We start from the raw sequence: 7,973 nt of genomic DNA on the forward strand, positions 1-7,973 counted from the left end.
AACTTTAATTGTTATTGATAAAACCATCGGTATGAGCAAGTTATTTTATTTATCTATTTTACTCTGCTCGTTATTTAATTATTCAACGTCATTACATTATATGTTTCATACTATTTCTTATTTTGAAAATGACATTTAGGTATATAGGTAAGTTCATAATACATATATTAGAAAAAAAAAATCATCACATTAAAAAAAAAAGAAGAAAATAAAAATACGCTAGATAAATATTGATATAAATGTTAAAATAGACATTTTAAAAAGTCATATTTGAGATTTATGGATCCTTGCTTTGATGAACATATGGCTGATTTAAACATGGAGGAGTGCGCTTCACCTTCTGATCATAATGATCTCCAAGAGATAACCAATGATGTTAGAACTATCATACTTACATACTCAGATGTATGGGTGCGTCTCCCCCAATTACCAATTGAATTCTACGATAGCCTATCACTTAAAAGAATTGGAAATTCCATCAGCAAACTCTTGAAAATAGATGTGTGCACCAGTTCCACACTACGAGGCAGATATGCCCGGCTATGTATCCAAGTTCCTTTAGAGGAACCAATGATAGGTTGTATACAAATCGGACAACACAGACAACCAATCGTTTATGAAGGCAATGGATTTTATGTACTAATTGTGGAAGGCTAGGCCATACACAAAATTCCTGCCTATACCACTCGACCACTACACAACCAAAATCCACATCACGAAGTTTGCAGGATGTATCTAGTAAAACCACAGAGCAAACAAAATGGCAAACAGTCAAGTTCCCAAGTAGAAAGTCTCATAAACCAGGGAGATAGTACGAAAGACAAATCTGGCCAACCTACCCCAAATTCATCAGGTATAAATGCCAATTTTTTTGCAGCGGATCCAGGTAAGTCTCTCAACTCACATCAACTGTTAAATAAACCTAAAGATCGAATTACTACTCCTCTATCTTCTCATCCTCATGTGAAAGGGGCATTAGTCGAGGCATCATTACATAATTCCTCAAGGAAAACTCCTGGAAAAATTCCTATTTCCATTAACACCTTATCTCCGCAATGCTCTAATGAATTTAATCTTCTAGACGCTCTAAATGATAACAACATCTCTGCTTCCTCGGAAGTCTCTGACATGCTTTCTGAAACTTTACACCTCATTAAAGGCATTAACGAAAACCCATATCCTCCCTCTGCAAACTCCTCTGACACTCACCACGTGTCACCTCCCTTTAGAAACCCCAACATACTCTCCTCTCCCTTTGGGCCCACAATTTTTTCAAATAGCCAAAAGATCTCTAAGACAAAATTGGAAACGCTACCTACTTCCCCAAGTAATTCCCCGCCTTTACACTTGGCAAACTCCGATGTACAAGTGGCCATGGAAACTTGCCAACCAAAATTTCCCCCTAAACCCTATTTGCAAGAAACAACCAATCACCTCCCTAAAGTATCATCCTATAAATATATGCAATCATTAACACTCCATTCACACACCTGCTCCTCTACGTATATTTCTTCCTCTTCTAACAATGTTCAGACCATCAATTCCCATTCCGCAGAAAATTCATTTTGCTTCTCTAGCTCGTCCTTCTCTTCTTAGGCCTACCATGAACTTGAACATGAACATGAACAACCCCCCTCCCCACCAAATTCTGCAACATCCTCTGTTGTTTGCGACTCAACTAACTCACCCTCTTCACCTCCCTTAGTCGTGGGTCGAGATGAGCCTGCAAGGCCATGCAACCATCTTCTCCATGGAGATCAACGGAGTGGAGACTCTAGTTATTCTACAGAACCAAAATTTCCTTGCTCAACTGATCTCAGAAGGAATGAAAATAGCAATGAAATTTTTTTGTAAACCAAATGTGGGCGGCAAATGTTCTGGACCCCTAGCACCACCGGTCATCCTATCCTTTATCCAGACAATACAGACTTTGTGGAACCTTCCAAAGCCTAATCGTGTGGAATACTCGTGGTGTTAACAATGATAACTTTAAAAGAAATTTTAAAGACCTTATCTAAAACTATAATCCTTGCATGGTTGCCCTCCTTGAAACCAAAATGGAAAATCACCAGGGAATGCTTAATGAATTTAGCTTTGATGACTTTTGGGAAACTCCAGCTCATGGTAGATCAGGTGGTATCATTTTTCTTTGGCACACTAGTATTATCATTGTCACCAGGAAAAATCAAACCTCCCAAGAGCTGCATACCATGATGCAGGTTTATCCGCTAAATCTACCTTGTTATTTCTCTATTATCTATGCTAGCACAATCTACTCTAAGCGTATAAGTCTTTGGAATAACCTAAAAGATATTGCCAATTCCTACGCGGGGCTTTGGCTTATAGCTGGCGATTTCAACGAAATTCTTTCCCAAAAGGTCAAGTGGGAGGGGGGGGGGGTCACCTCCTTTAGTACCACTAAAAGCTCTCACTTTTGGTCCTGTATCAACCATTGCAACCTCATTGACCTAGGGTTCAAAGGTGCTCGTTACACATGGTCAAAACATAGGAGAAAGAAAAAGTCTTCCCTCATTCTAGAATGTATGGATAGGGTCTTTGGAAATAATTGTTGGTTAGATCTTTGGCCCGATACTCAGATTATGCACTTACCCAAAACCCATTTCGACCATAACCCCCTTTGTATTACCATTAACACTATTGTTGCTCATAGGAGAAACAAACCCTTTCGCCTTGAAAAACTTTGGTCTGACCATCCTCAATTCAACAACTTAGTTAAGAATAGCTGGGAAAGTAGATCCTTCCAGGAAGCTCTCCCTATCAATACCTCTGTTGCTACGGACTGGAGCAAGGAAACTTTCGGAGACATTTTTTGAAAGAAAAGAAAAATTCTTGCTAGATTAGAAGGCATACAAAATTCTGCCGCCTTCCCCTATAGTTCTTTTCTTCAAGACCTCGACTCTAATCTTAGATTTGAATACAACAACATTCTCAAACTCAAGGACGAATATTGGAAATTTAGATCCCGTATAAACTGGCTCAAAGACAGAGATGCAAATACAAAATTCTTTCATCTCTCAGTAGTAAACATAATGAGGAGAAATAGAATAGTCTTTTTTAAGGATGACAACGGCACATAGATTACAGATCTTGGAAAAATTGTGGATCATACTTATGCCTACTTCAAAAGTTGCTTTGCTACCTCCCATACTGCCACTAATTAGCATCAAATTCTAACTGCCACACCCAGCTTCCACAAACTGGACCTTTCAGATCTTGATCAACCCCTTAAAGATTATGAAATCACCTAAGCACTCTTCTCCCTCAAGCCCTTCAATGCTCCGGGTCCAGATGGGCTTCACCCTCATTTTTTCCAATCCTAGTGGAAAACTGTAGGTAAATCTGTTATCGCTTGCTGTCATGAAATTTTCACCACACATAACATCCCCGAGAACATGAATAATACTCTCCTCTGCCTGATTCCAAAATTTGAAAATGCTAACCATATCAAGAATTTAGACCAATTGGCCTTTGCAATACCATATATAAGGTTATTACAAAAATTATAGCTAACCGCATAAAACCCCATCTACCTAACCTTATAGGGCCTTACCAATCTAGTTTTGTTAAGGGTCGAAGAGCCTGCGACAATGCCGTCCTCGTTCAAGAGCTTATGAACCAGCTTAATAAGACCTAGAATAAAAAAGGCATGATTATGCTTAAGATCGACCTTGAAAAGGCCTTTGATCGTTTGGAATGGTCCTTTGTTTGTAGAACTCTTCAACATTTTAAATTCCCACCAAATATTACCAATCTTATCATGAAATGCATCTCCTCTTCTAACATAGCAGTTCTGGTTAACGGTAACCAAACAAATTATTTTTCACCATCTAAAGGGATACGCCAAGGTGACCCCATGTCTTCTTATATCTTTATCCTTTGTATGGATCTTCTATCATCTTACATAAATTATTAGGTTGACCTCCTTCACTGGGATCCCGTCCACCTCTCCACTAATGGCCCTCTATTGTCTCATCTATTCTTTGCGGATGATCTTACTCTCATATCTAAAGGCTCTGTTAAATCCATCCATACCATATCCAATTCCCTAACAAAGTTCTGCACCCTCTCGGGTCAAAAAATTAATACGACCAAATCCAAGGCCTTATTCTCTTCAAACTGCAACTTTAACATCAAGGCCCTAGTTAAACATCTTCTTGATATCTCCCCTTCCTCTCACTTTGGAAAATACCTTGGTTTCCCAATTCTAAACCGCAAACCCAAGGCTTGTGACTTCTAATATGTCATTGATAATATGAAGAAAAAACTCTCTAGTTGGAAAGTCAACTTTATGACTACTGCAGGTCGGACTATTTTGATGAAGTCTACTCTTAATACTATTCCGACATATATCATGCAATATTTTCTTCTTCCGAAGAAGATTTGTTATGCCATTGATAATATCTAACGAGATTTCCTTTGGGGTTCCTCCACCCATAAAAAAAAGCTTCATTATGTGACTTGGGAAAATGTTACATCCCCGAAGGATAATGGGGGACTTGGCCTTCCAAGTGCTGAAACTAAGAATAACGTTCTCCTCACAGGCCTCGCTTGGAGATTCTTCTCAAACAATTCTGATCTTTAGGTGAAAACCTTATCCCACAAAAAGAAACATAATTATTCTACCCATTCTCGATCTTTTATCTGGCAGAACATCCTCCATGTATGCAAATTTTGTTTGCAAGGTATAGCTTGGACACCTGGATTAGGAAATTCTATCAATCTCTGGCACCAACGCTGGATGCGTAACAAATCCTTCCTCCGGTCCCTCATTCATGCCTCCCTACATCGAGGAGAAGAGCACCTTAAGATCTCCACCTTATGGGATGGTACTTCTTGGGATTGGTCAAAAATTTCTTTCGATGTCCCCCCTGACATTGTGCAGGAAGCCTCCAAAATTCACCCTAACCCTCAGATTGGCGATAATGATATCCCCTATTGGACCTATAATTCTACCGACAACTTTTCTATCTCTTCTACTCATGCGATTTTTACCCCGCCTCCCCACCGACCCTTTGCTCTTTGATGGATCTGGCAGCTCAAGACTCCAGAAAATATTAAGTTCTTCCTTTGGCAATGTGCCCTTGGACGTCTGCGTGCCTATCTCCATTATATAGGCATCATCAATGATCCTACTCGCATAGTTTGTCATAGTGGCTAGGAGACCATCATACACATCTTCCTGGACTGTTATATTGCAAAAAAGTTTTGGTTAGATTTAGGTTTGCATATTGATAACATTATTGGCCACATTGAAGGCCACTGGCTATGCTCCCTTCGTGAACTAGAATTCCCCAATAACGACCTCTCTTACGACTGGACTGACCTCTTTCCTCTTGCTATCTGGTATATTTGGATTAACATGAATCATAACATTCATAATGGGAAAAATACTTTTCTCCTTCCTGCATTGATTGGAAGCAGAACCTTCAAATTTATCCACCATACTATAGCACCCTCTAATCCGGAGGCCTCTATCTCTATTAATATCAAGTGGTTTCTTCCTCCTCCTAATCACTTTAAATTAAACACTGATGGGTCTTTCTCAAAGACATCAGGTGGAAGTGGTAATGGTGGGGTAATTGGAGACGACCAAGGAAACTGGTGGGTTGGCTACTACAAGAGTACACATAGCCATAATCACATTATGGTAGAATTGGAAGCTATCTTTTCCGGCCTTCAATTGGCTATCAACTACAATCTTAAAACTTTAGAAGTGGAATCCGACTCCACTGATCTCCTCCTCTATTTAGAGGAACCGATTTTACTATATTCACCTTTAATTTCATCTTGCAGATCAATGTTGAGGAAGTTGGGGAATCTAGTGGTACGCCATAACTTCCGGCAAGGAAATAAGGTGGCAAAATTTTTGTGCAAGATATGTTGTCAGCTAACAATGACCCCTCAATCATACGTACTACTATCGCCTCCTGCAGTTGCTGAAGATCTACTCAAAGTGGACAAAGAAGGTGTACTATCTAGTAAACTAATATTAAGGTCTACTTGTAATAAGTTAGCTCGTTTTGGCAATCTATATGTAATCACTAGTACTAATAGTGATCGTGTAAGGTTCATCGTTTAACTATATATATAATATATATCTTTGTCTACCAAAAAAAAAGTCAAATGAGCAACGCAGAGGAGAATGATCATTGTTCAAAGTTGAGGAAATAGTTTGATTATTAAAATAAAATTATGAGGTATAAATAATTGTCACCCTTAATGAATGTCTCTTTTAAACTCAAAATAATTCTTATTGGTATACAAGGCAAGTTCGATTCTATATGTCAAATGTCGACAAAACTTTTCTTACCATTGATTATATCAGCAACTGTTATATGTAAGTCTATCATCAAGTTAATTCATAAAAGTTATTATTATTTTTTTACTTTTTCCGAGTCACTCTAAAATGTACAATTTGGTCGGTTATAGTAAGAGGCAACATTCCCCACATGCATCACACATTATGATGTCAAACAATGGTGTATACGTGAAACGATTAACTCTTATTATAATTAACTAAATCGTACGCTTTAGAGTAATTCAGACAAATTAAAAAATTATTTTTATCGAATTAACCTAATGAACAACTTATGGATACGTAGTGAACATGTCTCATTTCAAATTCAGTATATTACTATTGTTGTATATGTATAAGGTAAGTTTTTCTGTGTTTAAATGTAGTCGAATTAAACATTCTTACTCTATTGCTTTTGTGTAAAAGGGTAAAAAAGATGTTCTTAAAGTATGCAAAATTAAGTCTGACATATATGTCAACAGCCGACAAAAAGGTTCGTCATTGATTATGTCAATAACTGTTTATATGCAAACTGTCAAACCAATCATCAAGTTAATTCAAAAAGGTTATTTATTTTTTTCAACTTTTTCGAGTTACTCTAAAACGTACAATTTAGTCGGTTATAGCAAGGGTCCAATCATTTTCCGTACACATCATAGATTACGATGTTAAACAACAGTTATATCTAGAACGTAATGATTAGCCATTTAATTATTATCCGACTAAATCGTACGCTTTAGAGTAACTTATATAAATTAAAAAATGACTTTTTTGAATTTTGAATTGACCTGGTGAACAATTTATGGTTATATAGTAAACGTGCCTGATTTATAATTCAATATATAACTATTGTTTTATGTGTTTAAGGTAAGTTCTTCTATGTTTAAATGCAGTTGAAGTTGAACATTTTTACGCTATTGCTTTTGTGAAAAGAGGTAAAAAAAAATACTCATAAACTGCAAAATTTAATAAATATGTCATATGTTAGTAGTTTAGTCCAAAATATATTTGTTGTTAATAGATTGATTTAAAATATCTTTATTGTTAATAATTCGATCTGAACGTCTTTTTCTAATAAATATATTGCTTCTTTTCCTTTAAAAAACATTCATTTCTTGATAAAAATATTATTTTTAGGAACCTTTTTTTTCTTTTGAAATTTCTTTAACCGGTAAAAATGTGGGAAGTAATTTTTCTTCTTTTGTAATGTAGTTTTATCGATTAAAATAGAATAATTATACTTTTTTTTAACTAATAATATATTTCATTACTATAAAATCATAGTAATTTATTATTAATTTTTATTTAGATAATGATATAAAATATTTTTCTGACAAAGTAAGTTTTGTTTTTTAATATTTTGAAATGGAAGAAAGATCAACATTTGCTAATAGTTTTTAATTTTAAATCCAAGATACAATAATCATAATGTCATAAAACACAAAAAAAATATTTATATTGTTTCAAATCACAATATATATATATATATATATATATATATATATATATCTTTAAAATATTATTAATGGAATTATTGTTCACCCATTTTTCATTTTAGCTTTAAAATCATAGAATATAATAACAAATGCTTTAACTACTTTAATTCCAAAAATATGTAAAATTCCTTTTTTATTAGAAACTTTTAATCATTATTTAA

General features: G+C 35.7%; 1 pseudogene; it reads left to right on the forward strand.

Moving 5' to 3' along the window:
• Positions 1-1,525: 1,525 nt before the first annotated feature.
• LOC125861270 (uncharacterized) lies at positions 1,526-5,856 on the forward strand (annotated as a pseudogene).
• Positions 5,857-7,973: the final 2,117 nt, after the last annotated feature.

Source organism: Solanum stenotomum, chromosome 4 (assembly GCF_019186545.1).
Source record: "Solanum stenotomum isolate F172 chromosome 4, ASM1918654v1, whole genome shotgun sequence".
Taxonomy (NCBI): domain Eukaryota; kingdom Viridiplantae; phylum Streptophyta; class Magnoliopsida; order Solanales; family Solanaceae; genus Solanum; species Solanum stenotomum.